Genomic DNA, 14,742 nt, shown 5'->3' on the forward strand with positions numbered 1-14,742 from the left:
ACGAATTCAAGCGATTGCTCGAATGACTGTGCCAAGTACACAGAGAGAAGTGCGTGCTTTCTTGGGTATCACGTCGTATTGTAGACAGTGGATTCTGAACTTTTCTCTATTGGCAAAACCTCTATTGGCATTGACTTGTAAGGATATACCGAACCCTCTTCCTTGGTCCGACGATTGTCAGAAAAGTTTTTCTGAATTGCGTGATGCGTTGTGTTCTGCTCCAGTGTTGGGTACTCCTGACTACAGCAAGCCTTTTGCACTCTATGTCCACGAGAGAGAGGGTTGTGCATTGTCAGTTTTGACTCAACAATTTGGTGATAAGCAACGTCCATGTGCGTATTTCTCGTCGACTTTAGATCCGTTAGCTAGAGCGTTGCCAAGTTGCTTAAGAGCTACAGCGGCAGCGGCTGTTTCCATCCGACAGTCTGCTGGATTGGTGATGGATAATACATTGGTCGTGATGGTTGCAGTGGATACTCTGTTAAATAGAACAAAGACTCAGCCCCTTACTAGTGCGAGGTTGTCGTGTTATGAGTTGACGCTTTTGGCTAGTCATGTGCACATCAAGCGGTATAATGTATTGAATCCAGCAACATTGTTGCCGATTTCTGTGGATACAGATGGTCAGGAACAGCATGATTGTTTTTTGAGGACGGAAGAGGAGACGAAGGGTAGAGTCAACCTGAAAGACACTCCTCTTTCGGATCCTGATGGTACGCTATGGGTTGATGGGTCATGCTACAAGCTCCCGAATGGTGATACGACTGCAGCATATGCTGTGACGACATTGTGCACGATCATTGAAGCTGCACGTATCCCACAAAATTCAGCCCAAGCATCAGAGTTGATTGCACTGACGAGAGCGTGTGTGTTGTCGACAGGAAAGAGAGTGACTGTGTATACCGATAGCCAGTACGCGTTTGGTGTTGCTCATAGTTTTGGGCGTTTGTGAAAAGAACATGGATTTCTTACTTCGCATGGTACGAAGATTCAGCATGGTAAGTTGGTGAATGAGCTTCTCGAGTCACTTACGTTGCCGATGCAAGATGCGATCGTGAAATGAAGTGCACATAAGAAGGTTACCGATGATGTTTCTCGTGGTAATGCGTTTGCGGATGAAGTTGCGAAAGAAGCGGCGAAAGATGTGACGAGTCGAATGTATGTTGCGGGCCCAGCAAGATGGGTTCTGGATAGAGGAATGTGTGAAGATACGATAGAGAGTGTGAAGTCAATTCAGGCTGAAGCTACGGAGAAAGAATTGAGTGTGTGGAGAGAGTAAGGGAAAATTGGATTCCACTGGTTGTTGGACTGAGTTGTCAGAACATCAGCGATGGTTGTTACCTGATGCGTATGTGCTTGCAGTGGTTACGATGGCGCATGGAATGGCTCACATTAGTGCGAAAGGGATTTGTAAGTTGTTGGCTCCAGTATGGCAGAATGCTGGAATTCCTAAGTGTGCGGAGAATCTGATCAAGAACTGCATGGTTTGTCTGATGTATAATCCTGGCAAGGGAACTCCAGCTGGTCATTTTGCTCCTCCGACGTATCCGTTTGAGGTGATACAGTTAGACTATACTCACATGGAGAGATGCAACAATCTGAAATATGTTCTTGTGGTTGTTTGCGCCTTTTCTAGATGGATAGAGGCTTACCCCCTAAAAGATAATACTGCCTTGTCCACAGCTAAAGTCTTTTGTTGAGAGAGTATTTCCCTAGGTATGGATTGCCGAGAATTGTATGGTCAGACAATGGGAGTGAATTTGTGGGTCAAATCATGAAGAAAGTATGCTCTGGATTGGGAATCAGTCAGAATTTCCACGCAGCGAATCACCCCCAGTCTGCTGGACTTGTTGAATGTTACAATGGTACTCTTAAACTGAAACTAGCTTAGGTACAAGCGAGCACTGGTCTTACATGGCCAGATGCCTTGCCGTTGGCTCTTTTGTCAACAAGGACGACTGTGCATTCTCGAGTGGGACTTAGTCCGTATGAGATTGTGTTTGGTCATCCAGCGAATGTTTGGGGAGTGCCTCGTCCGAAAGAATACAGCAGTTTTGAATACCCTATGTTGGTGGATTACTTACATGACTTGACTGCTAAATTACGTGTTCTCCACCAACAGGTCTATGACAGTTTGCCGACAGCTACTACAGATCCAGGCCACGTACTTGAACCTGGACAGTACGTTCTTGTGAAGAATTTTCAGCGTACCAAGAACTTGCAACCTAGATGGACCGGCCCCTATCTGATTTTGTTGGTTACTAGAACCGCTGTTAGAGTAGCAGGCAAAAAGAACTGGGTGCATGCCACCCACTGTAAAAAAGTTCCTTTGCCTTTACCATATGATCAGTGGGTAAGGGATGGTATTGCCGATTCTGATTGTGAGAAGGTCCCTAGATTTGTTCCATTTAGTGATGCTCATTTGACATGGACACGGTCTGAACGTGAGGATGATGATGTTCTACAAGCTGCTGTGCCTCCTCATCTGAAGATTGACACCACCAATCCGAATCTTCTATTCAAAGATCAGACTGTGCCTGACAAAGAACGCTACGATTTGAGACCAAGAAAGATTGTACATATGGACAAATAAATATTTTCTTTTTTATGTAGTGAATTTACACTTTGGCAGATCAAGAAACTTTTTTGTCCTTTTCTTTTTCGAACCACCATCCGGGTTCAGCTGTAGGGTCGTGGTATAAAGACTTGGGATTGCAAGCAGCGTAGACACAATGTCGACGGTTCTGGTTGGTCCAAGGGCGTTCCCTAGACTGACAGGCGCATTCCTTAGCGGATGAGAACTAACTGCCGCGACCAGCGCGGTTAGAGGATGGAGTTTTTTTACGCTGACCAGAATGTTAGGAAAATGGACTCTAAAGTCCGAATATGTATATTGGTTCGTAGCAAATGTTTTTTAATAATGTGTTTTTTAATGCTTTTAAATATTGCATTAGCTTGTGTGGGTTTGGTTTTCTATGCCACAGAACAGCCGTTTGCACCTACTTCCCAACCTATGTCTTTTCCTACTACTGTTTCTTTACATTCTTTTCATATTTTACCTGAACACGAGCAAATTAGAAGGTCGGAATTTGTGAATAATTCCTTTGTGCAACTTCTCTCATCAACACCAGTTAGTAGTGAACACCACTAATTGTTGGGTGTGTGGTCTTATGCCACATACTATGGATAGAGGTATTCCTTATCTGGTTCTGCCATTCAGTTACAATGGGTCCGTATGGGCATATCAGACGATGTTTATTTATGCCATCGAAGTCTATCCCCTGCCTTCCATGAGAAATAACTCAAGTAATAAAGCCTTGCTGAAGGGAATTACAGATATGAGTAGAGATATCGAAATGTATAAGACTATTCCCAAGGATGAGTTACTAGCATATGTTGGTTGGAATGCAACCGGATATAGTATTAGTCTGGGTGAGTAGCAGAGACGAAAAAGGTCACCTCCGATTTGGATTGTGCCCCATCATGGTCATTTTTGTCTGCAAGGGAAAGGCAAGAATCCGAGAGCTCAGTTAGGGAAGAGTGTTTGTACTGAGACGTATGTTTTTGCGTCCCAAACATCCCCACCGTTTTTAGCAGCTAAGGGCACGTATTTTGTCTGCTATGATAGAGCATATACATGGCTGCCCCCTGATTTTTCGGGAACATGTTATGTTGCATATTTGTTGCCTCCTACGTATACTGCTGCTGTGGATTACCACAGAACTAGAGTAGTTAGAGGTGTCTTCAGTAAGGAAGATACTTCAGGACAAGAATTGGGAGATTTTCTTAAGGGTTTCCTGCCGTTTTGGGGACCTATGGTTAATAGTAGGAACATACGGCAATTGACGAGAGTGGTTGAGTCCACCATAGTTGAGACTGCCGGTGCCCTTAGCAATTTGACTGCTGAGCTCCAATCGGATCGTCTTATGACGTTGCAGAATCGAGTTGCGTTAGACGTCATACTTGCAGACAGAGGTGGAGTATGTAAAGTGATCCAATCAAGTTGCTGCGTTTTCATTCCAGATAATGCTCCTACAGTATACGAGGCTATTTCCAGACTGCATAAGATCTCCGAGTCTATACATGTGGGCAAAGGAGATTGGTCGTTGACTGGATGGTTTTGGGGACTGTTATCCACTTGGGGATGGAAGATTCTGATGATCATTGGGATGGCTTTAACGATCCTTTTCCTGTTCTGTCTTTGTGTGCAGTGCGCTCCTGCTATATGTGGCCTCTGTGCTACTACGTGTGCAAGGAGACCTGTCCCAAGAGAGGTACTAAGTAATAGGATTATGCTCCAGCAACATCTTGATGATTTGATGAATATAGACCTGGACTCAGATTGACATGAGTTTAGGTTATTGCCTATGTAAGGGCAAAAGGAGGGTCTGAGGTTCCGTGAATTCTGAACCCGTTTCATAAAGGTTATGGTTTTGTTACAAATTTGATATTAGCGAACCGTAACTAGTTAGTGCGGCAAGTATGAGTGCTTTCATCACGTTAGACCGATGGATTCACTACGTATTTAGGGATTTCATTTTGAACCCTTGGATTCCATTTTGTGCATGGCAGCCATTTTGTGGTTGCCCTCACATAGGCCGATGACTGTGGCTGAACTAGTCTTTTTAAGGACATGTACACCTTAGCTCCAGTTCGTGCTGACTTCTGTTTGACCTGAGTGAACTGACCCTGTTGCCTGAAGCTGACCTTGTTAAACCAGTTCCTGCCCTTTAGCTGATCAAGATTAAGGATCAGAGCACAGGACGTCATAAAGTTTTACTGCACACAAATATGCCTTATCCTACTCTCACCTGTTTCTCCTCCTTTCTTTATGGTCTATTTATGATTGGGTTGTGGCCTTTTTTATTATGGATTCGTTCGACCTGTCTAAAGAAGAATGTTGGGTTTGACCGATGATTGATCATGGGCTGGGCAACTGAAAAATGGGTTTGTCGTCATGCAATACTTTTGTTGTAGAAACATGTGATTGGTTAAACTGTAAACAAGGAATGTTTGCCTGAAGCATAATGTTTGGCATAAAAAGGGATGACTTGCTTTGTAAAATTGAGCAGTCTCCTGAGAACTCATACCGTGATGATTTCTAGGACTTCTGTTACTGGCTGCAGCCAATAAATTTGATCTTTGACGCCACTCAGAAGTATCCCGTGTCTCTGTATTCTAAGACAGGTGAACCCGAAGACTTTGGGCGTGCCCCTGGCGCCGCTGGGTTCTAAAACCCGGTTCTTCAACTCATCCATTAAATACCAATCCTCCAATGCTCAGTGTGGCTGTCTCCCTCATGCACTACTCATTTGTGTGCTCCTTCTCCACTCACCAAAGCCCCAGAGCGCAACGTTGCACTCTCCCTCATGTGCTGCATTTTCTGTTACGCCTTTTCCTTCCACATTTATTTTTATTTAATCCACTGCCCTCCACATTCTCCTCTATTGATCTCCACAACCCTTAAAACAAATGTTTACATTTCTTAGTGGGACTGGTAGCTCTCATGTGCTCCTTGGCCACTACACTTGTTGAAATGAGCTTTGGTGCACTTGAAAAACTATTTTTTATTCATCATTCCAAGTCCTGTTCACCATCTTGAATCTGTAAATATAAAAATAAATTAAATGGCGAAGGCGTCATTCAGTAAGCGCGTGCATATATGGTGATGAAAACGTGAATGTCATCACACGAGTGCCTGCCAACGATGGGGTGTCAGTAACATGACATACGCGTAATGCATGCATTACGATTAATTTCTTTTTTGTCAATGCTGCAACAGGCCTGGAAAAGTCTATTCACTGACTTGCTGTGGCTCGTCAGATGTTATCAGGTCGATCAATTTTATCACCTATTCGTCCTTTCTGGCAAGTGAACTTAAGATGGAAAAAAACAGATGCTCTGTTCTTTCAGAAAGTGAATGAGCAATAAAGACGCCTTTAAATCTTGTTTGTATCACGACACATTTACTGTATGTTCATGGACAGAGGTCAAATGCCAGTTTCTCTTTTTACTAAATGTTTCTTATCTTATCCTGGAAAATAGTGTTTATTTTTCCTTCTCTTATTACAGTTCGAGGTTTTGGTTTTGTCAAGGGAGCAGTCTCACAACCATTGTGAAACAAAAAGCTGCAAGATTTCAGGTTTTTTTTCCTAACAACGTTTAAACAGCTTGTAAATGAATAGTACAAGTATTTAAAAAATATACCAGGAATTACGAAAACATTTGTTTTGTAATTCATAAGTGTGATGCAAACAACGATTTAAATAGGAGCAAGACAAATCAAAAAAAGTTACTTAGCAGTGTGCAAATGACAAACATTTGCAGAAACTCGATTTCCAAACATTGTACACCATATAGTTCTATCAGTAAAACCACGTCAGTGGGACATGTGATTATTTCAGTGGAAAACCTGCTTACTGTAATTAAGTGGGCTACCGCTTCAGGTATTGAGCTTCTGTGAATTCTGAACCTGTTCCATAAAGGTCATGGTTTCGTTATGAATTTGATATTAGCGAACCGTAACTAGTTAGTGCGGCAAATATGTGTGTTTTCGTCATGTTAGACTGATGAATTCACTACGTATTTAGGGATTTCGTTCTGAACCCTTGGGTTCCATTTTGTGGTTGCCCTCACATAGGCCGATGACTGTGGCTGAACAAGTCCTTTAAGTACATGTACCTCCAGTTCGTGCTGACTCCTGTTTGACCTGAGTGAACTGACCCTGTTGCCTGAAGCTGACCTTGTTAAACCAGTTCCTGCCCTTTAGCTGATCAAGATTAAGGATCAGAGCACAGGACATCGTAAAACTTTTATTGCACACAAATATGCCTTATCCTACTCACACCTGTTTCTGCTCCTTTCTTTATGGTCTGTTTACGATGGGGATGTGCCTTTTTTTATTATGGGTTCGTTCGACCTGTCTTAAGAAGAATGTTGGGTTTGACCAATGATTGATCATGGGCCGGGTAACTGAAAAGTGGGTTTTACCGTCATGCGATACTTTGGGTGTGGATACATGTGATTGGACAGTTTGTAAATGTTAGGTATTTGTCTGGAATGTGATTTTTGGCATATAAAGGGATGACTTGCTTTGTAAAATTGAGCAGTCTCCTGAGAACTCATACCGTGTTGACTTCTAGGACTTCTGTTACTGGCTGCAGCCAATAAATTTGATCTTTGACGCCACCAAGAAGAGTCCCGTGTCTCTGTGTTCTAAGACAGGTGATACCCGAAGACTTTGGGCGTGCCCCTGGCGCCGCCGGGTCTTAAATAACCCGGTTCTTCAGTTGGCGCCCAACGTAGGGCGACTTCAGCGGTACCAGTCCAAGCCTGAAGATCGTGAGGAGCTTCGTGAGGAATTTCTGGAGGATGGCCACCACTTCACCGACCCCGGCATGTCGAATGTGGACTGAAGGTCTTTTCTGCGAGGGTTCCCGCTTTCCTGACGGCTACGAAGGACTGCTGCCCTGACTGTCGCCCTGTCTTGGACCCATTTGTGATGCTTTGTACGGCGAGACGATAGACGGGTCTTCTGGTGGCGTGACTGATACCTCAGTTAAGTATAAGTGGGTCGCTCCCAGTCCTTAGTTTTTGGTCCGTTGGTTCTTAGTTTGTTTGGTCCTTAGTTTTGATTTGAAAATTGCAATTACCAAAGCCGAGGGTCTTGTATATTTACGAGTGTATCGGTAGAGATAATCTCTTGAAGTTTGAAGCTCGATTAGTGAGCGAAGATGCCTAATTGTAGCAAATTTGGTACTTGGTTTGGTTGTGGTTGCAACAGGGATTTCCGATTGGAGGATTCGTGTCCGATACCTCCAGTTGGAACTCCGACTTATGAGCTCTACTCTAAACACGGCGTGGGCCCCGTTATGTTTAATGAAGTATGGGTCCGATACACTAGGAAAGACGGTGTTTTAAAATGGCCACATCATGGTAGCTATGACACAGAGATTCTAGATAATTTGGAAGTTAAACTATTTAAGAAGAAAGCCCGGCCGGCAATGTCTGACTCCTTTCGCCTTTGGCGTAAAGAAGCCAGACAACGAGAAATTAAACAGGCTAAAAGAGATAAGGATGTATCAATAATGCAAGCTGCTAGGCAGTTTAAAGAAAACAAAGAAGATAAAGCAACTGAGGTGTCAGATAGGCAACATAATATGGCTATTGATAAATGTTATCCAGCATTGCCACCTATTCTTGAGAATGCAACGAAGGACCCTGAGAAGGATCCTTTGATGTTACATTTGTTGCGATTGCCACCCCCTTATGCACAGAGTGCTACGGCACCTCTGCAACCTCTAGTTGCACAACCTCTTGTTGCTGTTCAGCCACCGGCTCCTCCTCAGCTTGTTCTTCCTCCTACGGCGCAGCCTCCTCTGGGGCCGCCGACTTTGCTATCGGTTTTGTCTGGAACTACTTTGCCTTATTCTCCTGTACCTTCAACTTCTCTTGCTACTAACCCTACGCTTCTATCACCTCAAAATACTTTGTCTCCTGTCCTTATGATAGCTTCTCCTTCTGCTTGACAACGAATGACTGATACTGTTACTGGTCTTTTGTCTCCTTTCTTTGGGTCATTGAGTATGACCCCTGTTTTTGCACGTAAACAAATGCTTAGTCAGCTTCCTGGTCCCGAAGAATGGGCAGTGTTAGATCTCTTGGCTCGCAGATGGGTTTCGAATGTTTCGAGGTATAACTTAGAATCTGTTATGGATGTCTTCCAACAGTGGGAGGCACCGAAACAAAGGTACGTTTTTGATGTTATGTGTACTTTCCTTCGTGAGGAATGGGAAGATAAAGATTTGGTTTCAGTCCCTGTAGAATTGCTAAATGTCCAGTCTGAGTTTGCGAAAGGGACGATAGTGGGTCCCGGAATTGAGAATGCAGTTGCGATGGTACTTGCGTTAAGGAGCGATTTCCCTTCTCAGCGACTGTTTGCGCCTGATTCCGCAGTTAGGAGGAAAGTTAGACAGTATCCGATGAGAGAAGTTCCTCCAGTGTGGCGTGATGCGGTAGCTGCTGGTCCGAATAATGTTCCCCCAGCTATACCAGCACATTTTCAAAGAGTGTGGGGGCACATGTGCCATGGAAGAGAGTAGAAGTTTTGGCCCTTAAACAGTCTTTACCTGATCCCCGTAAAAATCCAGCTGGCTATTACAAAGAATTGTCCCAGACAGTTGACGCATGCATCATGAATTTGGCTGATATAGATATGCTGTTGGGTAATGTAGTACCCCAACCTCTATGGACAAAGATTCGTCATGAGGATCATGCAGTTGAATTAGGTGACAAATGGCTCAATATTGCTGCTGAAGACGCTAGACAGGTTGGTGGTGCTAAACCTGAGGCTTTAGTGGCAGATCTACCTGGAAGAATTATAGATCTTATGAAAACGATGATGCCAGCGTTACGAGTAAATTGGGACAAGTTAGCAGCATGTAAGCAAAAGAAGGACGAAAGTGTATCTGATTTCTTCACTAGGTTTGAAGAGACATTTATAGATCATAGTGGTCAGGATATGAGTACGGAAGGTGGGCAAAGATTGTTCGTAGATAAGTTCGTCTTTACCTTACTGCCTGAACTATGTAATAAGTTGAAAGATTCTGAAAGTTCTTGGGCTGTTTCTTCGTCGGCCCAGATATTGGCAACTGCACAGTACTATGAGAATAGGGATAAGGACGAGAAAGATAGAGTAGAGAAAAAGACTAAAGATTTAAAGACGAAGGTTCTTTTGCAGCAGGCGTATCCGCCTCGCTCGAATCAGCAAGAATCACAGCAACGCCCACAATTTCAGCAACCTCTGCCATTTCAGAGACCGCAACAGAACGTTGGGTATTTTCCTCCAAGACCACCCTTGGGTTTGAATCAGTGTGCGTATTGTAAGGAGGGTCATTATAAAAATGAGTGCCCTGTGTTGCGACAACGTGCGAGTGGTATGCCGGCCCGAGAGGTCGTGGTGGTTTTCAACAAGTGTCAAGGGGTAGAGGACGTGGTGCGTTTCCTCAGAACGAACGTTCCATTCCCCCACAAAATTCTATGAATTGCTTTGATCAACAGAAAATTACATCTGGTCGGTCGACTCAGTACTATGCCGATGACTATTATGTCGAAAGTGAGAATGCTGACTATAATGATTGCTAGGACAGCCATAGACAAAGAGAGGGAGTAGTGTCGGTTACAGTAGATCAGAGTGGGCCTTATGTTGCAGTAGCCACATCGGGTGTGGTAGAGCCTTTTGTTTTGGATACTGGTGCAGCGAAGAGTTCCATCATGCACTCTAAACTCCCTGGCGCACCTTTGTCTGGCTTAACTAATGTTTCAGTAGGATTCTCTGGCGCCCCAGTTCGTAACCCAGTTTCTAGTCCCTTGTCTCTTTCTATAGGGCCTTGTGAATTGGAAGCACCCCTCATTTTAACGACAGGTTGTGGTGAGAATTTGTTAGGCTTGGATTTGTTGAAACGGTTGCATGCAACATTACGTTGTTCTCCTGCGGGAGTACAGCTTACATTGGGTAAGAAAGTGATCTCTCCGATGTATTTGTCTAAAGATCGGCTTCCACCGGAATTGCGTTCTCTCCCTGATACTCTTTGGGCTACTGGTCCTAATGATGTGGGTCTTTTGGAGATTCCACCTTACGTTGTAACGCTTAAAGCGAATGTTAAATTGCCGCGCATCCCCCAATATAGGATTTCTAGCGATGGTGAAAGAGCGCTTTTAGCGATCATCTATGATTTGATTGAGAAAGATGTGATTGAAGAAACGAGAGGTAATGTGTGTAACAGTCCGGTTTTGCCTGTCCTAAAGCGCACTGACTCTTCTCAGCCACCTGTTTACAGGTTTGTGATCGATCTTAGAGAGGTTAACAAGATTGTCGTGCCACAGTTTCCAGTTGTTCCGGATATTACTGCTTTGTTGACTTTGATTCCTGCTTCAGCTGCCTGGTTTTCGGTTATAGATCTGAAGAATGCTTTCTTCAGCATTCCAATTGCCGAGGAAAGTAGAGATATTTTTGGCTTCTCTTTAGGAGGTCGAAGCTTCCGGTTTAAGAGAGCTCCCCAGGGCTATTGCGAAAGTCCTTCTAATTGTAGCCAGGCTTTGAAAACTCAACTTGATACTCTTGTGTTGCCTGCTGGTGCTGCTCTTATTCAGTATGTGGATGATCTGTTAGTGGCCGCTGATGATGAGAAAACTTGTAAAGAAGCTACTCTTTCTTTGTTGCGACATTTTTCGGACTTGCATCATAAAGTGTCACCTTCTAAGTTGCAGTATTGTCGCCAAGAAGTGACCTACTTAGGTCATCTCTTGTCAAAGGAGGGAAGAAGGTTGACCCCAGAACGAATTCAAGCGATTGCGCAAATGACTGTACCAAGCACACAGAGAGAAGTGCGTGCTTTCTTGGGTATCACGTCGTATTGTAGACAGTGGATTCCGAATTTCTCTCTATTAGCGAAACCTCTGTTGGCTTTGACTTGGAAAGATACACCGAATCCTCTTCCGTGGTCTGACGATTGTCAGAAAAGTTTTTCTGAGTTGCGTGATGCATTGTGTTCGGCTCCTGTGTTGGGTACTCCAGACTATAGCAAGCCTTTCACGTTGTATGTACACGAGAGAGAGGGATGTGCGTTATCAGTGTTGACACAATCTTTTGGGGACAAGCAGCGTCCATGTGCGTATTTCTCGTCGACTTTAGATCCGGTAGCTAGAGCATTGCCGAGTTGTTTGAGAGCTACAGCCGCAGCTGCCGTTTCTAATCGACAGTCTGCTGGGCTGGTGATGGATAATACGTTGGTTGTGATGGTTCCACATGCAGTGGATACTTTGTTAAATCGAACCAAGACTCAACACCTTTCTAGTGCGAGGTTGTCGGGTTATGAATTGATGCTTTTGGCTAGTCATGTGCACATCAAGCGGTGCAATGTACTGAATCCAGCGACATTATTGCCGATCTCTGTGGATACAGATGGTCAGGAACAGCATGATTGTCTTTTGAGGACGGAAGAGGAAACAAAAGGGAGAGTCGACTTGAAAGACACTCCTCTTTTGGATCCTGATGGTACACTATGGGTTGATGGGTCATGCTACAAGCTCCCGAATGGTGATACGACTGCAGCATATGCCATAACGATATTAAGCACAGTTGTTGAAACTGCACGAGTGAGCCATAATTCAGCACAAGCAGAGGAACTGATTGCATTAACGAGAGCATGTGTTTTGTCTGAAGGAAAGAGAGTGAATGTGTACACCGATAGTCAGTATGCGTTTGGTGTTGCCCATAGTTTTGGACGCTTGTGGAGAGAAAGAGGATTTCTGACGTCGCATGGAACTAAGATTCAGCATGGACAGTTGGTGAATGAGCTTCTCGAATCACTTACTTTGCCGAAGCAAGTTGCGATTGTGAAGTGTAGTGCTCATCGGAAGGTTACGGATGATGTTGGCCGTGGTAATGCGTTAGCGGATGAAATTGCGAAAGACACAGCAAGAAATCTGATGAGTCGAATGTATGTGGCAGGCCCTGCGAGATGGATTGGTGATGTTGGAATGTGCGAAGATACGATTTAGAGTGTGAAATCGATACAGGCTGAAGCTACTGAAAGTGAGAAGAATGTTTGGAGAGAAACTATGGGTAGATTGGATTCGACTGGTTGTTGGGTTGAATTGTCAGAACACCAAAGATGGATGTTGCCAGATGCGTATGTGCTTGCGGTGGTTACGATGGCACATGGTTTGTCTCACATTAGTGTGAAAGGAATTTGTAAGTTGTTGGCTCCAGTATGGCAGAATGCTGGAATTCCCAAATGTGCCGAGAATGTGGTCAAGAATTGCATGGTGTGTTTAATGTATAATCCTGGCAAGGGAACTCCAACTCCAGCTGGTCATTTTGCACCTCTGACGTATCCGTTTGAGGTTGTGCAATTGGATTTTATCCACATGGAGAGGTGTAACAACCTGAAATACGTCCTTGTAGTTGTCTGTGCCTTTTCTAGATGGGTAGAGGCATACCCCCTAAAAGACAATACGGCCTTGTCCACAGCTAAAGTCTTGCTCAAAGAATATTTCCCTAGGTTTGGGTTGCCAAGGATGGTGTGGAGTGATAATGGGAGTGAATTCGTGGGGAAGGTTATGAAGAGAGTGTGTGAAGGGTTGGGAATATGACAGAAATTTCACGCTGCAAATCATCCCCAATCAGCTGGACTAGTGGAATGTTACAATGGCACTTTGAAGCTAAAGTTAGCCAAAATTCAGGCGAGTTCTGGTCTCCAATGGCCAGATGCTTTGCCGTTGGCACTTTTGTCAACTAGAACTACAGTGCATTCCCGGATTGGCCTTAGTCCCTATGAAATTGTTTTTGGCCGTCCGGCGAATGTGTGGGGAGTACCGAGGCCAGTGAAGTTTAGTGACATCGAATATCCTGTGTTGGTGGACTATTTGTATGATTTGACGGCTAAATTGCGTGTCTTGCATCAACAGGTTTATGATAACTTGCCACCAGCATCTGTGGATCCAGGTCACACCATCAATCCCGGTGATTGGGTCCTAGTGAGGAATTTTCAGCGGACCAAAAACGAGCAGCCCCGCTGGTCCGGCCCCCACCAAGTGCTCCTGTCCACAAGGACCTCAGTGAATGTTTTCGGGAAAAAGAACTGGATCGACGGCGTACATTGTAAGAGGGCGCCGTTGCCTCTGCCGTACGACCAGTGGGCCGTGAAGGTATTGCAGATTCAGAGACTGAAAGGGTGCCGAAGTTTGCACCATTTAGCGACGCTGAGTTGGTGTGGAGAGGCTCCGATAAAGAAAATGACGATGTCCTTCAAGAAGCTGTGCCTGTGTCTCAAAGATTAGACACTACTGAGCCTGAACTTTTGTTTCGTGATCACACAGTGCCTGGTAAAGGCTGTTATAATTTACAACCGAGAAACAATTGACAATTAAAGATTAATTTTTTTCCTCCTTTTGCTTTTGGAGAACTGCACTCTCTCATCCAAGAAAATGTTTTGGCCTATTTTTCTTTTTCGAGCTGCCATCCGAGCTCAGCTGTAGGGTCGCGGTATAAAGACTTGGGATTGCAGGCCATAGACACAAGGTCGACGGTTCTGGTTGGTTTCAGGGCGTTCCCTGGACTGACAGACGCATTCCTTAGCACGGAAGAACCAACTGCCGCGAACAGCACGGTTAGAGGATGTAGTTTCCTTGGACAGAGAGAGCTGCTGAGAGAAAGAACTCTAAAATGAAACTGAGTAAATTAATGTACAGCAAATGTTTTCTGATAACATGTGTCCTGATGTTTTTAAGCATGACGTTAGCATTGGCGGGTGGGATTGTTTTTGCTACCCAATTGACTTCTGCACCCACCTCCCAGCCTATGTCTTTTTCTACTGCTACTTCTGTGCATTCTTTTCATGTCCTACCTGAACACGAGCAGATTAGAAGGTCAGAATTTGTACATAATACATTCATACAGCTACTACACCAGCATCAGTTGGTAGTGAACATTACTAATTGCTGGGTGTGTGGTCTTATGCCACATACTACAGGTAGGGTTGTTCCTTATCTGATTTTACCGTTTAGTCAGAATGGGTCGATATGGGCTTTTTAGACTATGTTCATTTACGCCCTGGAAGTTTATCCTCTACATTCCATGAGAGATAACTTAAGTAATCAAGCTTTGGTGAAGGGAGTTATGAATATGAGCAGAGATATCGACACGTATAGGACTATTCCTAAGGAAGAGTTAGCGGCTTA

The sequence above is a fragment of the Lissotriton helveticus genome, chromosome 4_1, assembly GCF_964261635.1.
Source record: "Lissotriton helveticus chromosome 4_1, aLisHel1.1, whole genome shotgun sequence".
NCBI classification, from domain to species: domain Eukaryota; kingdom Metazoa; phylum Chordata; class Amphibia; order Caudata; family Salamandridae; genus Lissotriton; species Lissotriton helveticus.